Here is a 22,226-nt window from a genome sequence, read left to right as displayed (position 1 = left end):
TTTTAACCGTTATAAATCGTTAACTTTTTGTATCTTAGTGTCCACTGTCATTAAATAATTACTGTCTGCCCCCATTCTCTGACCGTTCCCCATAATTTTCCACAACTGTGAAAATTTAAATAGATAAAAATAGAAAAAAAATGCTCAAAACCCACAATTTTGTGCAACTGTGAACATTTAAATAGAAAAAAACTGCTTAAAAATAATTTATATCTATCAAAATTATTTTTTAAAAAAATGTAATTTTGCCAAGCCTACATTTAGCGTTTCTTTTTCTCAGCCTAATAATAATTTTTTCATATGAATTTGAGACTGTTTTTCCTGGTGTAAGATCTTAATTTCCTTATGGATATGTCATATAGAGATTAATGGAAAGTGATAACCTTTCTATAGGTTTTCTGAACCATCCTAGAGAATTAAATAGAGAATTATATCCCTGTTATAGAATGGTTGGTGTTAAAATAGGTTTACCACCCCTGTAATGGGGAAGATTTTTTTTTAAAAGTCCCATAGAAAGACTATTCTTCTTTGACACACACAGAATTTAATAGCATAATTTTCACAGAACCCTATTACATTTCTATTGTACTCTATTGGTTTCATCCCTGTTAAATCCTATAGCACTTTTTCATGAGGGTTGTTGTTTATGAAGACGAGAGCCTAGTTGTTAGTTCTTAGTTCCACAGTATTCTATTCACCTTTTAATGACTGGTTTTCATTTGTTGAGATTCACATGTTTCTTGCATCTGTCCCAAGGGAGGAGCTCGTGGGAACTGAGGGGCAGGTCATTCTCAGCGACAAGCTCCTGCCTCTGGATCTCACTCCTGCCAGAAATCTGTTTGAGCCTGAATCTGGCTAGGTTTATGAAGCACTGTAAAATGCACTTCTTTGTCCAAGCCTTCCACTAATGGCAGGCATTGGAATTTTGCTTGGCAATTAGTATCCTGGCTGGTATTCCCCTCTTTCAGGGTAGTTCTATAGCTAATTTCAATAGCTAGGAGGGACATGGAACATATTTTTGTGGCAATACAGCACCAGTCTAAATCATGTAAAGTGCACCCAGGTACTGTGGTGACAAGGATTTTATACATTCATATGATGATAACGGATTATTTTTTAAAGACTCTTTCGGTTAAAAAGATTGTAAAGGGTTCTGAGCCTGAAAAATATGCCAGTATATAAGTCATACTGTTGGATGAATTCTTGAAAATCTGCATCTGACTTTTTGTAATCTACCTTTCTTTATGTCTTCCAAAAAGTGCTACAACTCCAGAGTAAAGGAGAGTAGATTTTTTTTAACAAGTCTGTTTGCCTTGGGGACAAATTTAACAGTTAAGAACATGAGATCTGTACTTCCTTATTTTCTGTTTACAACAGACTAGAACTTGGTTGTAGTTACTGAATTTCAGCCTCAAGATATTTAAAATTCTCTGCAAGGTAGTTAGCCAAATATGGGTGGAAGTGCAGAATATGCATTGAACAACAGCTCAGTGGGCATTCTGTCCTGCCCTGAGCATTAGCTCATTTTACTGAGAAAAGGTGCAGTTGGCCAGGACACGAGGCTTATCCCCTTACTCTTTTTTTGAAAAGGATTATCTTTAATGTCCAGCTCAGTAGCCAGTAGAGAACTAGTTTTATTGTCTCATAGGAAGGACGGAACCTAGTAGTGCAGAACCGCCAATTAGCTGCACTTCAACAGTGCGTTGGAGCCCAGTTCCTGATCAGGGACTTAAGCACCCACACTTCTGACCAATCTAGAGAGGGCCTAAGGTTTCATCACCCATTGAAGTCTTTGGGACCCTTACTTCTGATTTCAATCTACATTGGATTAGGCCGCAATGGAGCAATACTGGCACCTGAACAAAGCTTATAACAGCAAAGGGAAAGGTAACTATGCAATCTGGGTTTAGCTTGTCTTAGAGCTGGTTGAGAGAAGAGTGGAGGTGCCATGAATATTATTCTTAATATTTATTATTTACTTGCGCTGAACACATGCAAGGTGCTATCCACACACACAAGAAGATGATGTCCATACCCTGAAAAGCTGACAGTCTTTCCTGCAAAGTTAATGCAGGGATTTCCCTTGCACAAGGACTTCCCTTATCTCGTAGTCGTATATGTGAGTAACTTTATATGCACATGAGCAGTGGTCAGTAGGAGTAATCTACTGGTGTGTTTGCAGGATTGGGGCCTAAAATGAGAAGCAACACATGAATGTAGGGAGCAAGAAATAAAACATACAAACAAAATAAATATCACTAAAATATATGTACATTGGAAAGCATCAGCTGTCTCTCTCTACCTGGTTACAATTAGTTGAGTAATTTCTTGTATGTGTCATGGTATAAGTATGTCTTGAAGAGTGACTTGAGGAGAAGTTAGTAGCCTTCTGGACTACTTTAGGGAGGGCATTGTGGAAGAAATGTGCAAGGGTGTGTGCATTAAAGCTGTTATTCCTGGTACAAATGGAGGTGCAGAAGGTGATGCAATAACACACCAGGGACAGAAGCTGGAAGGGGCATGTTGCGGAAGGTTCTTGCAGATGAGCACAAGAAGCTTGAATCTGCTGTGGTGGGAAAAGAGGAGCTAGCAGAGGGCTCTGAATGGTGGGGGGCTGACATGGTCAGATTGATAGGCAAGCACAAACAAGCATGTTAGTAGCTGCATGAATACTTTGGTATTAAATTGGTAGATTTATTGGTTTAATTGATGGCTTGGTGATTTAATAATTAAGGATAGGGAAACCAGTTAAAATAAGATGAGGCAATATAAACCGTTGCCCAAAACTCACATTGAACCATTTTGGAAGACGACACAAGTATGGGTAACTTTTCATGTTCATGCTCCTCTGGAGCTCCTGTTTGTAGCTTGGACAAGAAGAGCAAATACTTCCAGAGAGGATGTTCTCATGGTATTTCCAACCTGGCCAGAAGCAAGAAGTAATATAAATTGCATGAGAACTTCTTACCATGAGATTTCCAGCCCAATATTGCAGAAATAAGTGACTCAGGTAAGACGAGAAGTATCCAAGCATTTTATCCAAACTTAGCTGTCAAACTCCGAAAGGTTCAGCTGTCATAACCAGTAGTGTCAAGTAGTAAGTGACTGGAACAAGCTTGCTCCCCCTCTGTGCTTGGTTCTGCTTTAAAAGGACCTTTTTCTTTTGCATCCCATTCCTTTTCTCGTTCATATGTTGCATCCCACCCTTCATATCCAGAGAGGTAAAATAGAGAAGTGCCTTGATGAACTCCTTTCCTCTATAACAACCCCTCCATCAACGGCATCTGGCCTTTGATTGTCTGATCAGCACACTGCATTGGCTTCATATCTACTGTATTTAGACACCATAGTAGCCATAATGGCAAAAAGGTGTTCACATGCACCTGGACAATAGATTGAGCTCAATCCTATTACACACAGCCTGGGCCACAGTAACATCTCAGATGGACTTCTGTGGTAACACTCTATATGTAGGAAGGAAGCCCCATGCCATGAGGAAGCTCCCAATTGTTCAAAACACAGCTGGTCCATAGCACAGATGATGAGAACACATCACTGCATTACCCTATTCTGCACTAACTCCTTGCCAGAACACAGAGACCAGTTCAAGGTCGCTCCCTTGATTTTCAAAACCTGGCCTTGGCTACCTGAAAGACAGCCTCTTTCTCTGTGACCGGGCCCCCCATGGCATCAGCGTTACACTAGGAGGCATGAAGTTGTCAACCAAGAGGGGAGGCTTGGGACAGCAGAATACAAAATACATTTAAAAAGGGTGCAAACATAGGCCACGGGGGGAGCAGAGAGGCACTTGTGCCATGGCCCTAATGCTTTTTGACTGGGCCAAACAAACCTGAGTGGTGCTGTGACCCTGCATGCCAGGCCATAACGGTGCTCACCCAGATTTGGCCTAGTCACCTTCCCATCATGATGGAGTGGTCGCCGGGCACACTTGAATGGTGCTGTGACCCTGCAGGCCATATCATAACATCACTCACTCAGATTTGGCCCAACCACCTCTTGGTCATGACAGAGGGGCTGCTGAGCCAAATCGGGGTGGTGCTGCAACCCCATGTTCCAGGTTGCAATGCCACTGACACAGATTTAGAAGGGGTGGATGTAGGAGCTCATAGGCCAGAGGGGTGAGGCTGCATGTGGGGGAAGGGTGCCTGAGCTTGGAAGAAGAGGGTCAGGCAGGGGGTGACCCTATGTTCCTCCCTTTAAATGGCATTCCACAGCCCCGGCTAAGCCTACTTCTTGGTGGGAGGGAGCAAATAGGGAGAGAGCAAGTGCGTTATTTCTTTTTTATCTTGGAGGAGGAGCTAAGATACTATGGTGATGAAGGTCGTGAGTACCAAGACTGATTTCTTCTAGGCTCACTTCGGACAAGACTTCGAATGTTCTTCTCACTTGTAAACTTCCATGTGGATTATATTTAGAGTTGCCTAAGTGTCCACAAACTCTTACGCCGACAAACAATGAACAAAACCTGGCTTTAGGTTAGAGATGGGCTTTAATCAACACCTTTACACTTGAGGGGAGTTTGGCACCAGATCTAAACTTTATTTTATTTCTGCTTTACTCTTAGAAAACCAATTTATAATATCTGTATTTAAAGAGTCTCTTGTTACATGCTACTAAAACCTTTTTATTTGATCAAAGTTTGCATATATGACAATGCATATATTGTCTTCCTGTTTAATCTCATATCATTTCTCCAGTATCTTGGTCCAAAATTTTTTTTTCTTATCATTCTTGGGGTTAATTTTGCTTTTGAAAATCAAACTCTGTGCTCTTTTTGTTTCATACCCTGTCATTTAGGATCAAAAAACAATAATTCTGGAATCAGAATGTGCTTTCTGTTATCTAGCTGATTTTGATGGATTGTCATGTGTTAGTTTGACTTTGCAGGGGTTGAATGTAACATTACAAATATTTCGAGCAGTTAACTGAACAAACATGCCACAGAAACTAGAGGGAAAGGTCACTGAAACAGTGTTTGGTAAACAAAGTTAATTTTTTTTTAAACCTGAGAAAAGCTTTGAATTGTAGCTCAGTTTGCAGACCCTTGAATTATATACTGTACACATGGTTAACGATTTATGGGGTCATGAGTTATTTAATCGGGTAATGCATATACTTTGGGCGACAAGCAAGCGGATGAAAACTCTGAACAGAAGAAATCATTCATACATTGAATGACATGTATTATACACTGGGTTGTCAGGAGATAATAGGACTTAAAACTGGCACAAGTTGTCATTTTCAGTTGCCATTATCTCCTCTGAAAACATCATTTAAGTAAAAATATTTAATAAACTGTGACATTCATTTAGGGTCTGTTAAAGTACTAAGGCAAAAGGGAAACTGATTTCAGATCTCTGGCATTAGGCTCTTGTATTGCTGTTGTCACAAATTGTCACTTTTCAGGAAGGACATTGCCACCAAGGGGAGGCTCAAAGTTTTAATACTGGAAGCATCTGAAATGTGTTATGGCGTAGATCCGGGTCTAGTGGACAAGAGATGGCAGATAGTTCTAATAATATGAGGCAATAAGGGAGGTGAAGAGTAACGGGCAGAGGAGCAAGAGATCATGCTCTTTGGACCAGTGACTGTCTTATCCTTATGTGTTGGTGTGGTACCTCACACAACTGAGGCTTTGAAGCACTACTGCAATACAAACATTAAATAATAATAAAGCCAGGAGGAGATTGGAGCTAGGGGCATGGCAGGGGATGAGCATTCACACAGAAATGGAGGGAATAACTGAATAGTGGGGAAGAGAGGCTGGAGGTGACAAATTGGGGAAAGAGGGAGAAAACCCTTGTAGTCAAGAGGGATGAGAGAAGGTGAAACAGCTGAAGGGGAGACGGCAGCAGCAGAGTTGTAGAGTTATGTTTAGATGAATGTGAAGAAGTGAAGGGAACAGGAAATAGAGGCCAAAATTTTTTAAGTGTGTATGTGGCTGAAAATGGCAGTTTGAGTAGGGGCGTAAGTGAAGGGCCCTCTGGACTTGCCGAACATTTTTAGAGAACATTGTGGGAGGAAGGGAGGTGGAAATTGGCCACAAAAATCCGTACATACCTTCATGAGACTAGGGGATCACAGGGGCTGATCAGGGGTTTTGCCCCAGTATTTCCACCTTAGGGTAGAGAATCATAGAATTATAGAAGATGAGGGTTGGAAGGGACCTCAGGATGTCATTTAATCCAACCCGCTGCTCAAAGTAGGACCAATGCCAACTAAATCATCTTAGCAGCCAAGCTGGGCCTTAAAAACCTCCTAAGGATTGAGATTCCACCACCTCCCTAGGTAACCCATTCCAGTGCTTCACCACCCTCCTAGTGAAAAAGTTTTTCCTAATATCCAACCTAGATCTCCCCCCACTGCAACTTGAGACTGTTGCTCCTTGTTCTGTCAACCACTGAGAACAGCCTAGCTCCATCCTTCCTGGAACGTCCTTTCAGGTAGTTGAAGGCCGCTATCAAATCCCCCTCACCCTTCTCGTCTGCAGACTAAATAAGCCCAGTTCCCTCAGCCTCTCCTCATAAGTCATGTGCCCCATCCCCCAATCATTTTCTTTGACCTCTGCTGGACTCTCTCCAATTTGTCCACATCCTTCCTGTAGTGGGAGTGGAATAATCACTTCCTTCAATCTGCTGACAATGCTTCTATTAATGCAGCCCAATATGCTGTTAGCTTTCTTGGCAACAAGGGCACACTCTTGACTCATATCCAGCTTCTTGCCACTGTAACCCCCAGGGCCTTTAATGCAGAACTGCTGCTTAGCCAGTAGGTCCCCAGTCTGTAGCAGTGAATGGGATTCTTCTGTCCTAAATGCAGGATTATGCACTTGTCCTTGTTGAACCTCATCAGATTTTTTTTGGCTCAATCCTCCAATTTGTCTAGGTCACTCTGTATCCTATCCCTACCCTCTAGTGTATCTACCATTCCCCCCCTGGCTTAGTGTCATCTGCAAACTTGTTGAGGGCGCCATTCACCTCCTCATCCAAATCATTAATAAAGATGTTGAACAAAACCAGCCCCAGGACCAACTCCTGGGGTACTCCGCTTGGTACCAGCTGCCAACTAGACATTGAGCTGTTGATCACTACCCATTGAGCCTGATGATATAGCCAGCTTTCTATCCACTTTATAGACCGTACATCCAATGCATGCTTCTTTAATTTGTTGGTAAGAATACTGTGGGAGACAGTATGAAAAGATTTGCTAAAGTCAAGGTATATCACGTCCATCACTTGGCCCACATCCACAGAGCCAGTTATCTCTTCATAGAAGGCAATCAGGTTGGTCAGGCGTGACTTGCCCTTGGTGAATCCATGCTGACTGTTCTTGATCACCTTCCTCTCCTCCAAGTGCTTCAAAATAGATTCCTTGAGGACCTGCTCCAGGATTTTTCTGGGGACTGAGGTGAGGCTAACTGGTCTGTAGTTCCCCGATTCCTCCTTCTTCCCTTTTTAAAAGATGCACACTATATTTGCCTTTTTCCAATCATCCAGGACCTTCCCCAATTGCCATGAGTTTTCAAAGATAATGGCAAATGGCTCTGCAATCACATCAGCCAACTCCCTCAGCACCCTCAGGTGCATTGCATCCAGCCACATGGACTTGTTCATGTCCAGCTTTTCTAAGTATTCCTGAACCTGTTCCTTCATCACTGAGGCCTGCTCATCTCCTCCCCATACTATGCTGCCCAGTGTAGTAGTCTGGGAGCTGACCTTGAGCAGACAGAGGCAAAAAAAAGCATTAAACACTTCAGTTTTTTCCATATCATCTGTCACTAAGTGGCCTCTATGTCATCTTCTGGAGAATGGGGCATGGGCTGGAAAGAGAATAAGACAGAGCAGAGGAAAATCCAACATACAGAAAGTCAGTGCCATCAGCAGGATGAGCTGTTGGAAAGAAGGGGTCCACACATCCAGGAGACATTTACTGAATGACCTCTGTTCTGGAACTCTACAACAGGCATGGTCTCCTCTAAGGACCCCAGAAGAGTAGCCCTGCTGGAGGCAGATGGCCTGCAGGACCTTCTGCTCTGGCACAGCTGAGGATTTAGCACCTTGTTTCCATATTGAAATGGGTTGTGCAGGGCTGTGTCAGAGTTAATGAGCAGAGTTTGTTTTGAAAATGCCAAGTGCACTGAGACACCCAGTGCCTTATTGCCCTCCTTTGCATCCAGCATGGCAACAGCTATGCTGTTTATAATGCCCCTGATGGATAAATATGGGCAGAACAGACTATCACTGAACAGTGTATGTTCACCCAGGGAGCCAGAGATTGTGTACAGGTGATGCATTCTACCAGGGACTATGCCAATGATATGCCTTTTCCTCTGAACTAATACCTTCTATTCTGCTGTTTCTAATCCTGATGCACTATTTTTCATGGCGCTGCTGCTCGTGGAAGCTAAGGGAGCAGTGTGTGTCTAATGTGTGGAGAGGGAGACATGGCAGAACATGTAAGCAAGGTTAGTGCTTATTTTCGTGTCAGATACTCCATTGTGCTTTACCCCATGTATGTTGCTAAAGTATATATTTCTTCCCCTCAGTAGAGTGTGAGTCTTCACTCTAGCAGCCTAATGTACCATGAAATATGACTGTAAGACTACTGAATTCAGGGATGTCCCCTTTGAACATCTCTATGTGTGGGTATCACGTTCAGGACAAGACTCGTCCTTTATGAAAACCTGGGTTCCTGTGTGCTTTCTCAGTAGGTGTGTTTGGGAGAGGGGTGCTGGGAGTCAGGAGAGGAAGAGGATACTAACATGCTGGAATGGGCAGTGATGGGCGTGTATTTTCAGAACTTCTTCCATGCCCTATTTACCCTCTAGGGAAAAAAAATACTTGTGCTGGCTAAAAGAGAATGTGACGATCTCCCACAGAGCACCTATTTTTGAAATTTCCCTTTCGAGTACATTCACAAAAGACTTCATTTTTATTTCATATCTCCAATATCTGACTTGGACAGAGAGAACTTTAAAAACCCACCATTTTCCAATTACACCTTTTCAAATGAGGAAAAGACAAAAATCCCCCCATTCTGCATCTGGATAACAATTTGTTTGTAGAAAGCACTTGATGATGCAAATTTTCACTCTCAACGAGAACTGAAAAATACCAAGTGTTTAGGAACACAACATTCTATTTTTATAAAGAAATGTTATTAAAATGAAAATAAACTCTTTTTTAGGAGCAATTGTTTCATAAAAGAAGCATGAGTTTGTTCTGGCAAAGATGTCTATGATTTATGGTTCACTCTGTAAACTTGGTCAAACAATTTCCTTCTCCTTTATGACTGGAGAGCAGAGCTGTCGGGGACAGGGAATTACAGAATGGCATCTGTTCTTTGAGCAACAGGATTATGTTTATTAATGATTAGTTTATGCAGAAAATCCATCAAAGAGTTTATCTGAATTTTTGATAAATAGGCCTTGTAAAAAAAGAAACTGTTTTCTTAATTGGACCTTATCATAAAAATCTCAGTGATGGCAAATGCAAATGAGAAATAATGAGAATTTAAAGATCTTTTTCAAGGACCACTACTGTTTATGGTAGTATTGCCACTGTCTCACTTCTCCCTTTTTAATAGTATTGTTTCTTCCATTTGGTTCTACATGCTGATGCAGTGCTGGAATAGAAATATTCAACGGCCTGACAAATGGCTCCAGCACATATTTTTCTGAAAGCAGGAGGTATATTTATTAATATAAAATTCTCTCGGTTTCTTGACTTGCTCACTTTTTTAGTGTTGAATGGGATTCTCTATTAGTTTATAAAGTGCCATTGTGACTAAGTCAGTTTTCTAGATTTTTTTTTTTTTACTTGTTAATTTTAGCAGGGAGGTCATGAAAGTAACAGATGAGATTGACACTGGTATCTCCTGAAACATAACCTAGCTTTTAAGCAGCTTGGTTTTCCCTATGATGTCGCCAAAAATCCAACAGATGATGTTTTTAGGATTAGAGACGGGAGACTGAAAAGTTTCTAATTTCTTATAGCACTTGAGTAAGAGGAAATCTGCAGACAAATGCATCATACTCTTATCAGTTTTATTTAGAGGGGGGGAGGAAAGAAACCTCCCTAATTCTGATTTCTTCTGATTTATGTAGCTGCTTTTTGGAATGTGAGCCCAGTGTCCTGGTTGTATGCTATGCTGGGCAACTGCACTTTGCCTCCTTCAAAGTTCCTCTGTCCTTTCAGTTGAATGAGATATTCTTCATCTCTACAACAACTGATGTGTTCCACCCCAGAGCCAGCTGTAGCAGATGAATTTTTTTCAGTGCACTCTATGTAAAGGCCTTTGGGATCCTTTGTGGAGTGGAAAGCATATGATCGAAATAGCATACTATTATTGTATTATTTAAGTTATTCATTTGGAGAAGGGAAGTTCTCATCCTCCACTTGGAACAAAGTTTATAGCTGAAAAAGCTTCAGGTTGTCTTTTCTCATTATAAAAGCTTAAATACAGTATCACAGAAACATAGCACTGGAAGGGACCTCGAGAGATAATGTAGTCCAACCCCTGGCACTGAGGCGGAACTAAGTATATTCAGACCGTCCCTTACAGGTGTTTGTCTCAAAAACCTGTTCTCAAAAAGCTCCAATGATGGGGATGCCACAACTTCCCTTGGAAGCCTATTCCAATGCTTAACTGTCCTTATAATTAGAAAGTTTTTCGTAACATCTAACCTAAATCGCTCTTGCTGTAGATTAAAACCATTACTTTTTGTCCTACTTTCAGTGGACATGGAGAACAATTGATCACCATCCTCTTTATAACAGCCCTAAATATATCAGGTCCACCATCAGTGGTTTTTTTCCTCAAGATTAAACATGCGCAATTTTTTAACCTTCCTTATAGGTCAGGTTTCCTAAACCTTTTATCATTTTTGTTGTTCTTCTTTGGACTCTCCCCGCATTTTGTCCATATCCTTCATGAAGTGTGGTGCCCAGAACTGGACACAGTACTCCAGCTGGGGCTCACCAGTGCTGAGTGGAGTGGGATGATTACCTCTTGAACCTTACACATTCCACGCCTGTTAATACACAAAGATGTTAGCCTTTTTTTTGCAACTGCATCACGTCGTTAACTCATATTTAATTTGTGATCCACTGTTACTTTTCAGCAGTACTACTGCCTCCCCGATTATTCCCCATTTTGTATCTGTGCATTTGATTTTTTTTCCTTCCTAAGTGAAGTACTTTTCACATCTGTTTATTGAATTGCATCTTGTTGAATTCAGATCACTTCTCCAATTTGTCAAGGTCATTTTTGAATCCTAATCCTGTCCTCCAAAGTACTTGCAACCCCTCCAGCTTGGTGTCAGATGCAAATATTATAGATATACTCAGCTCACCATTATCCAAGCATTAACGAAAATATTGAATAGTAACAGACCCAAGAAAGACTCCTGCAGGACCCCACTAGAAATACCCTACCCAGTTTGACAGTGAACCATTGATAACTTCTCTTTGAATACAGTCTTTCAACCAATTTTGCAGTCACCTTATAGTAATTTTATCTAGACCACATTTCCCTAGTTTGCGTATGAGAATATCATGTGGGACTGTGTCAAAAGCTTCACTAAAATCAGTATATGTCATTTCTGCAGCTTCCCCTTTATCCACCAGGCCAGTAACCCTGTCAAAGAAGGAAATTAGGTTGGTTTGGCATGATTTGTTCTTGACAAATCCGTGTTGGCTATTACTTATAACCCTATTATCCTCTGGGGTGCTTACTAACTGATTGTTTTGTAATTTGTTATAGTATCTTTCTAGGTATAGAAGTTAGGCTGACTGGTCTATAATTCCTCCTTTTAAATATAGGTACTATGTTTGCCCTTCCCTAGCCATTGTGAACCTCACCTGTCCTCCATGAGTTTTCAAAGATAATTGGTAACAGTCCCAAGATTGTTTCACCTAATTCCTTAAGTACTCTATAGTGAATTTCATCAGGCCCTGCTGACTCAAACACATGTAAATTACCTAAATATTCTTTAACATGTTCTTTCATTATTTTGACTTGAGTTCCTCCCCTTGTTGATATTATTTGTTTTAGTATCTGGTCACAATTTACCTTTGAGTCAAGACTGAAGCAAGATAAGCATTAAACACATCAGTTTTCTTGATTATGGGTATTGAAAAGTTTCCATATGAGAAGAGATTAATAAGACAGGGACTTTTCAGCTTGGAAAAAGGAGACTAATAGGGGACATGATAGAGGTCTATATAATCATGACTGGTGTTGAGAAAGTAAAAAGGGAAGTGAGTTTACTTCTCAAAACACAAAAAATAGGGGTCATCAAATGAAATTAATAGGCAGGAGGTTGATAACGAACAAAAGCAAGTATTTCTTCACACAATGTACAGTTAACCTATGGAACTCCTTGTCAGAGGATGTTGTAAAGGTCAAGACTAAAGGGGTTCAAAAAAGAATTAGATAAGTTCATGGAGGATAGGTCCATCAATGGCTATTAGCCAGGATAGGCAGGGATTGCTGTTTGCCAGAGGCTGGGAATGGCCAACAGAATGGATCACTTGATTACCTGTTCTATTAATTCCTTTTGAAGCACCTGGCATTGGCCACTGTTAGAAGACAGGATACTGGGCTAGATGGACCATTGGTCTGACCCAGGTGGCCATTCTTATGTGCGTTATTAGTTCTCCTTTCCTGATAAGTAAAGCACCTACACTTTCTTCCATCTTTCTCTTGCTTCTAATTTATAGAACACCTTCTGAGTGCCTTTTCTGTCCCTTGCTAGGTGTAACTCATTTTGTCTCTTAGCCTTTCTGATGTTATCCCTACATGCTTGTGCTGTGCTTTTGTACTCCTCCTTAAAAATTTGTCCATGTTTCCACTTTTTGTAGGATTTGTTTTTGATTTTCAGGTCATTAAAGAGTTTGCTCTTGTGTCTTTAATATTATCTCTTTGAGAAATTGCCAGCTCTCCTGAACTTCTTTTTCCCTTAGATTTTCTTCCCATGTGATCTTTCCTAGTTCTCTGAGTTTGTTAGTCTGCTTTTATTGAAGTTCCATTTCCTTATTCTGCTGGTCTCACTCCTTCCCTTTAGAATAATTAAATCTATCATTTCATGATCACTTTCACCCAAATTGACTTCCACCTTCAGATTCAGAACCAGTTCCTCCCTCTTGGTCAGAATCAAGTTTAAAATGGCTGTCCTCTTGCTTCCTCCACCTTCTGTTGTCCCCAGTATATTCCAAGATTTTACTGGACATTTTGTGGTTTTTTTATATTACTTTTCCAACAGACATCTGGATAGTTGAAGTCCACCGTTACTACTAGGTCTTGTGTTTTGGATATTTCTGTTTTTTGTTCTAGAAATTTTTTATCCACATCATCTTCCTACTCTGTTGGTCTACAGTAGATCCCTACCTCTAGTAGACCCCTACCTACCAATAGAGCTCACCTCTGTTTTTTCCCATTTTATGAAGATACCCAGAGACTTTCAGTTGGTCTGCCTCTGACCTCCCTCTGGAGCCCAGAACAAGTGTGTATATTCTTGATGTATAATGCAACACCTCATCCCCTTTTTCCCTGCTTGTCCTTCCTAAACAAGCCGTTCCCTCTCGATGCCAATTGAGTCATAATTTAGCTGATGTTCTATTACTTCCAATTCTTCCTGTTTGTTCCCCATACTCCTTGCGTTTGTGTGTAGATATCTAAGATGTTAAGCAGATTCCCACATTGTTGTTGCTCTGATAACCCAGCATGATTATAAATTAACTGCAACACCACAACCCTACTGAGGAAACTCTAATTTACTCAATGTTACACCTCTGCTACCTTATCAGGACTACTAGCAGTCACGTTTATCAGTCAGTAGCAACCTATGTCAGTTTAAAGACATCAAAAGACTCTGGGAGTGCATTCAACGGATTCCATCATTCTGCAGTTTCTCATTACTACACTGAGGCAGAAGGAAACATACATTCTTTGCTGAGGTTAGTGGTGGTAGTGGAGTTTTTACAGAAACTCTTACACAGTCTTTGTGTATCTAATTCATGTGTGGGAGAAAACCCACAATTTGTTTAAGCTCTCACAAACGTACCTGAGGAGGCAGGTCTTAGATTCCTGGTTCATTCAACTCCAAAAATGCAGACCTTTATAACTTGAGCTAAACAAAATCGCCCTTTGCTGGAAGCAGTAGAATGCCTTGTAATCTCTCTGAGAGATAAGGTGGGTGAGGTAATATCTTTTATTGGATCATCTTCTGTTGGTGAGAGAGACAAGCTTTCGAGCTTACTCAGAGAAAGCTTGTCTATCTCAATTACAGAAGTTGGTCCAACAAAAGATATTACCTCACCTACCTTGTCTCTCTAATATCCTGGGACCATCCTAGGAGATTTGTGCAGATCCCTATGAGACTTCAGGCCACATCATGGTTCTTTTGGAATCTGGTACACAGATTGGGGAAATGGCCGGATGTGAAGTGTTTGAAAGGAGACACAAAATAAAGTGGAGGAACTAGCCTGTAGCAAAGCGCTGTGGCCTTCCTTGGAGCCTGGGCCCGAGGAAGGGTCGCTCTGCCCCTGCTGGATAGAACCAGGTCCTGCAGGCCCAGCCACCTGGAAGCAGAGGGGTGGAGCCAGGCCCAGGGCAGGAAATATAAAAGACAGGCCCAACAGCTCAGTTAGGGGGGAAGCTGCCGCTGGAGGCAGACGTGTTTTCCCAGAGGCTGCAGTCTAGGCCTGACCCAGGCCCCACGGCTGTTTGGCGTAAACGCCCCGCCACCTGGAGCCTCCAGACCTTGCCGAACCTGCCAGGCCTGAGCAACTGGAGGGGGCTGCCTGACCCTTGTGACTGAGTAGGGCCACCCGGCCCAGAAGATTGGAGAGGGCCGCTGGACCCTAGTGACTGGGTAGGGCCGCCGGACCCTAGTATCTGGGAGAAGCCAATTCCGCCCTCTGGATGGGAGAAACCCCCTGAGGCCAGTCCTGACCTGGAGGAGCTGCCTGGAGTGGAGGACCCACCGGCATGGTCTGACCCTAACGGACCGGAGGAACCCCTAGGGCCAAGTGACCTGGAGGAGCTACCATCCGCAGATGACCCTCAGGTGTTCCTGGACCTGCCACCTGTAGATGGTGAGGGACTCGCCGGACGCCCTCTCACTCCCTCCCCCAGTGACCCGGAGTGGGCTACGTGGCTACAGGTACCCTGGGATTGGATGGAAGGAAGTGGCCCAGAGACAGCCACAGCAAGTGGCTGAGTCAGGGGTGAAACCCCTATCAGTGTGTTGTGGCGGGAGCACCGCTGACTCAGTGGCAAACGCCTTTGGACCCTGGGCTGGGATGCAGTGGAGTTGGGTGGGCCTGCATCCCCCTCCCCTCGCCACCGAGGGAATAATAGCCGTCCTCTAGGTTACTGGCCAGAGGGCATCATACTTACCTGCCTCGCCCTGCCTAAGGGCCGGAGGCAATAGACTGCTTCCCTGCCTTGCCCTGCCTGAGAGCTTGAAGCAACAGACTGCTTTAACTACCTGCCCTGCCTAAGGGCCGAGGCCATAGACTGCTTCCCTGCCTTGCCCTGCGTAAGGACCAGGGGCCATAGACTGCTCTAAGAGCCCCACCAGTGGGAAGGCTGGGGGCTGTGGGCTCCTAAACCGGCTGCTAATTCCCCTCAGCAGAGGCACTGTGGCCTTCCTCGGAGCCTGGGACCAAGGAAGGGTTGCGACGCCACAGCCCGATCGTGCTGCCCACTTACATAGCCCAAATGAGTAAATTACACATTCTAACTGCTATCTAAATCTAGGTCTAGACTAAGAAAATGGGCTATGTGTCTTGGCTAACATGTTTTAACTAACTGCTTTATAAACACTAGTGTCAATGGGGTGTAACACTGTTTTAAAACCTTTTTGCCAATTATGCTTGACCCTTCAGGGGAGTTAGATGCACTCAAGAGTGTGTGAAAAGTGGCTTTAAACAACTTTTTTTTTGGTTTCTCTCTGCCCTCCTTCCCCCCCCCCACCCTTTATCTTAGGTAGCTGGGGGCCATGATGACCCCAGGTGTAACTTAGTCTAAAGGCTGCTCAAAGTTATATCAGCTGTATGCACTGAGGCTCAGGGAGAACCACAAGACCTTTGCCTTCCCCTCCCTGCTGCTGCCTCCAACATATCTCTTCAGGCAGGGGAAAGATAGCAGGAAGTGTACAGCTTCTTCTATCAAGTCTGCAGTGTCTGGGGCCATGACTTTAGAATGCTACTTTTTCATCTTCCGCCTTTGCAGAAGGGAAAAGATTGAAAAGCTCTGCAATAGAGTGATTGACAGTGTGTGCTGCTTTTGCACCAAAAATTCCATTTTTGGAAGGATTAAATTCATTCATCTTCATTTTAGTTTGTAGACTATATGGACTGTGCTCCTAACACATCTCTGGACAGTGGAAGGGGTAGTTTTACAACATGTAGTTCATAGGAGCACAAACACCAAATGCCAATAGGTGATATGTATAATGGTTGCATAAGGCAGATTAGTATGGGGACCAAAATTTCCCTCCAATGTCTGATTTTTCCGTGGAACTATCCTATTGTTTCAGGCTGTATTACAACAGGCAGCAGTATTCTGTAGAGAGTCCATGGTAATTCAGCCATCTGATATACAAGTAATAAAGATATTGTCACTGCTCATCTTCCCGGAGATTGATAGTTCAATATCTTTCAATTTGGCTGGACAGTTAGGGTCCAGCAATTTTAAAATCATGTGTTTCTGCTACAGAATTGGAAAATGATTTGTGCTAGTTATTGGTAAGGCCACTCTTATGTTTATATATATGTGTGTTTAAAATCTATTTAGTGATCAAACCATGGGGCATGTTTTGCTTTGCTTTTTGAAAAATGTGGGATACATCTACCGGAGTTTTGTCAATATTGTCATGCTGGAGGATGTTAATGGCTGTCATCAAGCAGATCTTTGATCTATAGACATTCATGGACTTGATTAAAGCTGATGGGTATCCTAATCTCTCTGCATTCAGGTTAGGTGGAGGATCAGTTAGGTCTCTTTATGTAGAGATAATTTGAAACAACAGGAAGCCACCACCCAAGGCACTACGTCACATGGCAAAACTTAAGCAGAGTTAAGCTGTTTGGTTTGATGGGTTTTCCTGGTACTGACTACAAACATAAAGCCAAGGGACTGATTCACTGCAGCTGTGTGTGTGTTTCTGTCTGTAACCAGCAGAAAAGGGGAGAAGCATTCATTAATGTGGCTGTGGGAGGAAGCCAAGAGACAAAGCTGCCTTTGGGCACAGAACTCACTGGAAAGGCAGACTTAGCATGGAAATTGCTTGCCATTGTTTATTCTTATTGTGTTCAGGGAAACAGGACTTTGTGTATGTTCTTTGTAAATAAATAGGATTGCACTAAAGAAATAACTGACTCATATAATAAGTTTCTCCTTCTAATGGAAACAACCCGACACAGCCCCGAATATTGGCTAATTGTTCAGGTCAAAAGGGGCAACAATACGGTTTACGATGGACAAGGATAGGGAGTCAGTCCATCAAATATGCAAGGCAATCGTGACAAAACTCAGTGACCAAGATTGAATAACCTTTCCTCTCTGAAAAGTACAGTGTAGGAAATGTGCTTTGTAAGACTTCACTTAAATCAAGAGTTGGAACCTTTCAAATATCCCTCATTTGTAAAGACGTCTTTCATTTAATTTCCAAAAGTTCCTTCTGTTCTACATAAATTTGGTGTCCCTTCACTTTTGTTATTGAGAAATAAATGATCGCGAACCTGAGGTTATAGAAAAAACTATTTATACTAAAGGAAGGAATCCCACAGCATTTTGAATTTCAAAATATGAATTAGTGTTGTGTCTTTCATTTTTGGTTTATGTCACACACTGCATCCCAAAGTTGGGCTGTGGCAAGATGAGAGGCGTGACACTTAGAACTGGCTGGGGATTTTCCATTGTTGCAAAACCTAAAATTTTCCACAGGAATATTTCCATTTTAACAAAAAAATTTCATTTTTCACCAGGAAAATCAACATGCATGCTCCCCAGCCGATCACCTAGATGGCTCTTGTCAACTCAACTCAAAAGTGAAATTTATAGGAGCCTTCCAGACAGGCTGCTGGAGTCCGAGTGTGGCTCTTAGCCTTCCTGCCTCCTTCCCTCCCCCTCCCACACTTGTTTGCTGGAGAACTCGCCTTTTTGTGCTTCTCTCCTTTCCTATACAGTCACAGGTTTCACAGATAGCTGTCCAAAACTGGCTTGGTATGATGTCATTACTCTGTAAACTGTGTTGATATGGATGTTTCTATGTTTCAGGATCTGTTGACCTTTCTTCAGGGCGCACACACTGTGTGTTAATGATGAACAATGTCCACACATCAGCACTAATTCAAACTTGAGCGCTTCTGGAGTTTGAAATATGTATGAATAAAGTCTCTGCAGATGGTCCTGAATGTTAATATGCAAAAGTCACAGTAAAACAAAGTTAACTTTTAAAATTCAGTAATAAATCACAAAATGCTAGCTATGATCCTCTGGATATCTTAATTAAATGAATTTCTCTCTCCTAATCAGATGTGTCCCAATGTCAAAAGGAAAGTTAGCTCTTTTTCTTTCTTTAGGCTCTGAATAAAATCTCGTATGTCAGAATTAGAGTTCACAGAATAATTTGCTATCACCAATATTTATTGGTAATTTGGGTGTATTCTTTCAAAGAATGATGATTTGCACATAAAAATGTGCATTTTTCTACCAGCTCCAGTCAAAATATTTGTGAGAGCTACCATACTATTACATACAAAAATATGTTTAAATAATGTTTACATCGCTGAGTCAAACATTCAAATGTTAGGAATACTTAAAATCAAGGTTACCTGTGTAACCTTAATTCACCCCTCTGGTATAAATGCATCATGATAGTCTTATCTTGGTTCCATAGGAAGTATATGGCAGAGCCAGGAATAGTACACAGTTCTTTTGGATGCCAGTCCACTGTTTTGAGCACAAGAGAACATCCTTGCTAGCCTTCTAAATCTCTGTTTCATTCACTATCTGTGCTGTGCATTGAATGAAGCAGGGATCTCGTAGAACAATACAGCTGCATAATATGCACACGTATTAAAGTTGCAAGGACAATCCTAATTCTGGCATTTCCTAACTTTTGACTCAGTGCTTGACTTTGCAACCTTAACATTCTTCAAAACATGGTGTTTTCAATTTAATTTCCTAGGTGTTTGAAATAAAACGGGGGGGGGGGGGGGCCATTATCTGGAATCATACTGGTAATCAATAGTTAAGTCCAGGACCTTTAAATCCACACCACAAACCACTTGAGATAATGGAGTAACTGGTAGGAAGAGTAGGCTTTTATCCTCTATATGGACCAGCAATTACAATGGAGATATGATACATGCTTCACCACTGTCTTACCCAACTGCTTGCTAGACAGCAGTGGAGTGCACAGAATTACTAATACCAGTAAGTGGAAGAGCTGAGATTTTCTCCTGGTGCTTAGCTCACTGCTTCTTCCCACACACCAAGTGGTTGTTTGCTACTACTATCTCTCAGCTGGGGCTCAAGCTCTGTGGGGTCAGGGAGCATGCTCAGTGCAGATGGAATGTTCTGAGATTTTGGCAACCAAACTCTTAAAAACTTGTACTGAACATGTGCACATGACAGTTTGCATAGGCTTCTCACATGGTCGAATCTGGATGTATTTATGTGGGGAAAGCAAAATTCAGCTCTCTGACACCAGGACCATCTCCCCACCAGATTTCAAAGTTCCTGCTTCAAACCCAGAGAGTGATAGAATTCTTCAAAGAAATGTTTGAATTTTCCATTGGGAAATCCATTTGTTTTTGTAGCCTTTGGAAATGACACAGACTTTTTGTTTTTTAAAAAGCAGTCTGTGGCAGAGACTAAGCATGGGAAAATTCAGCCCAAATGCTTAAAGTTTAGCAAAGTTATAAGCAACTGAAAACAGAGGCTTACAATGAAAAGTTTTATGCAGTCTGGACTAAAGTTGTCACTGCTAGCTGTGCCTGTAATACTGCGGCACTATTTTCACTTTCATTTGCTGCCCCCGCCAAGCCTGCATCTGTCTGTCTGTCTGTCTCTTGTACACATGTACACACTTTTCATAACCAGTACATTACAAAAGGCAGAACCAATAAGAAGCCAGGAAATGTGCTATTGCCACTAGATCACACAGTATTTGCAAATAACTAGTTTTTATTTAACTCTGTTCAGCAGAATAGCTATATGAATTTGCAATATCTCATTTGTGAAGGTCCTGGAAAACAAGATTTTTTTAAAATACATTCTTCATCTTTATTTTGATCATTTGTATGCATCTCTGCCCTTCCTGTGTCTGGTTAGGAGTAGAAGCAGAAGTTTCAAAATACCAGGAGAGAAGTTATTCTTAAAGTCTTGCTGACTTGGCTGGAGACAAACATTGCAGGAATTATCTTGAAGATTCCACCCTTTTTTTTTTTTAGGCCAAAGACATGCAAGTAAACTCCAAATCAGCATCACCATTTATAGAGGCTTATGAAAAGTGAACCTCTGCACCTTTTGAGGTTTGCTTATCACTAATATTAAGTTAACTTCTAGATTTATAATTTAGAACACTTTCATATACGATCCACTCAGAGAATACTAAGTACAGACAGTAACATCATTAAACACTTTACTGCCTCAGGGTTACAGACTTCAATGCATCCTGAAAAGTAGCACTTAAAGGCTGTATGAACATATTCTGTCACCTTGCAGTCTTTTATAAGCATAGCCTTGGGAATGCACAGAGAGAGAACATGCAGTGGAATAATAACAAAGTCTGCCAGAGTTACTCTCTTCTTAACATGAAGAACCAGCAAGTTTCCATACATTTCCTGGTCTGGTCATGAACAGATGAATTTCTATAAATGAGTAAATTTAAATGTCATCTTATCACACATAGACAGAACACTATTGTTTTCATGATGTTACTAAGAGTCCAATATTGCTTTTAGGTTACTTTGTCTTGATCAGTACTTAGGACCCAATTAATAAAAGTAGTAACAACCTCAGATAGAAACCATAGGTGGAAAAACAGACCATCTAGTAGTCCAGCCCCCCACCAACTCAGGATTATTCCTGCTGCATATTTTCTAGTGCTTTGTCCTATCTAGTTTTAAATGTCATAAACTACAGAGCTACCATGACTTTTTCTGCTGGGGAATCTCTTTTTACAGGAACTCATTAGACTTCATCAGGAGGACAGGTGCAATTTTAAAGCCTGCTTGTAGAATTTCTCTTCCTTTATTTGATTTGGTTTGCGTGAGGTCATTTGACAGCGTGAGGTCTTTAGCTTTCACGAGTATCCTGTGGAAGACAGAGTGCCAGTAATCTGCAAAGTGCAAATTCTCCTGATAAATCATGTAACTCCAGGATGGAACTTCTAAACTCCCTCTCCTCGGTTGTTGTCCTTCCTTGATGAATACTTCACATACTGTATGTCGAGTGTGGTGCTGATGCAGAGATGCACCCTGTCACAGGTCTAGTCACTCACTACTGCCGTGATTATCCACTGTCTCCATCACATTACTCCTGGATAATATATGTCATCTCATCTGTGAATGAGGTAGCTTTTATTACCAAAGCAAGGTTAAGAAGTCAGATCTGATGACATTACACACAAGTATAGTACAGTTTGAAAACATACTGTTTTTCCAATCCTATTAACTGATAATCCACACTTCTACAATGCACACTTCCACTTCCCAGAAGAATTTATCTCCCTGGAGATCTAGTTAATTTTTTTCTCAGTTTTTGGAAGACATGGGGAAAGATGTTTCAGCTTGCTGATGGGACCAATCCCCTTTGTCCTTGCCTAGCTCCTCCCTGGAGGAACATCTAGAACTTTCTGCTAACAGGTGAGAGTGAGAGGTAGGGGCTTTTCAGCACAAGGAATGGTAGTATAAGCAGGAACCTGTGGAGTTAAGGAAAACGTATCACAGAAAGCACAATACAGGAAAGTGGTGGAGCAAAATGGCTTTTAGCCACTTTTACACCTTCCCTGATTCAGCCCCTTGCATAATTTAAGCAGCACAGGAGGCTTCTGTAAGTCATAGCAGCTTCTCCAGTGCTGCTTATGGCTTGAGGTACAAGTCAGAAATCACAATAATGACACATGCTACTGCGTCACCCGCTTTTTAACCCACGCTCCATCCCCAGCATGACCCTCCCATACCAGT

General features: G+C 41.8%; 1 long non-coding RNA gene across 1 annotated transcript in view; it reads left to right on the top strand.

The window, feature by feature from the left end:
* The window catches only part of LOC137147998 (uncharacterized), a 159,943-nt gene extending 141,423 nt beyond the window's left edge, over positions 1-18,520 (top strand). Inside the window, exon 3 of the long non-coding RNA XR_010918414.1 lies at positions 18,310-18,520. This is a non-coding gene — a long non-coding RNA (uncharacterized lncRNA). The remainder of the gene's footprint in view (positions 1-18,309) is intronic.
* Positions 18,521-22,226: the final 3,706 nt, after the last annotated feature.

The sequence above is a fragment of the Emydura macquarii genome, unplaced genomic scaffold (assembly GCF_026122565.2).
Source record: "Emydura macquarii macquarii isolate MOO-44397 ecotype Brisbane River unplaced genomic scaffold, CSIRO-AGI_Emac_v2 contig_587, whole genome shotgun sequence".
NCBI lineage: Eukaryota > Metazoa > Chordata > Testudines > Chelidae > Emydura > Emydura macquarii.
Note: the sequence above shows the minus strand (reverse complement) of the source record. Positions and strands in the feature narration are given on the sequence as shown.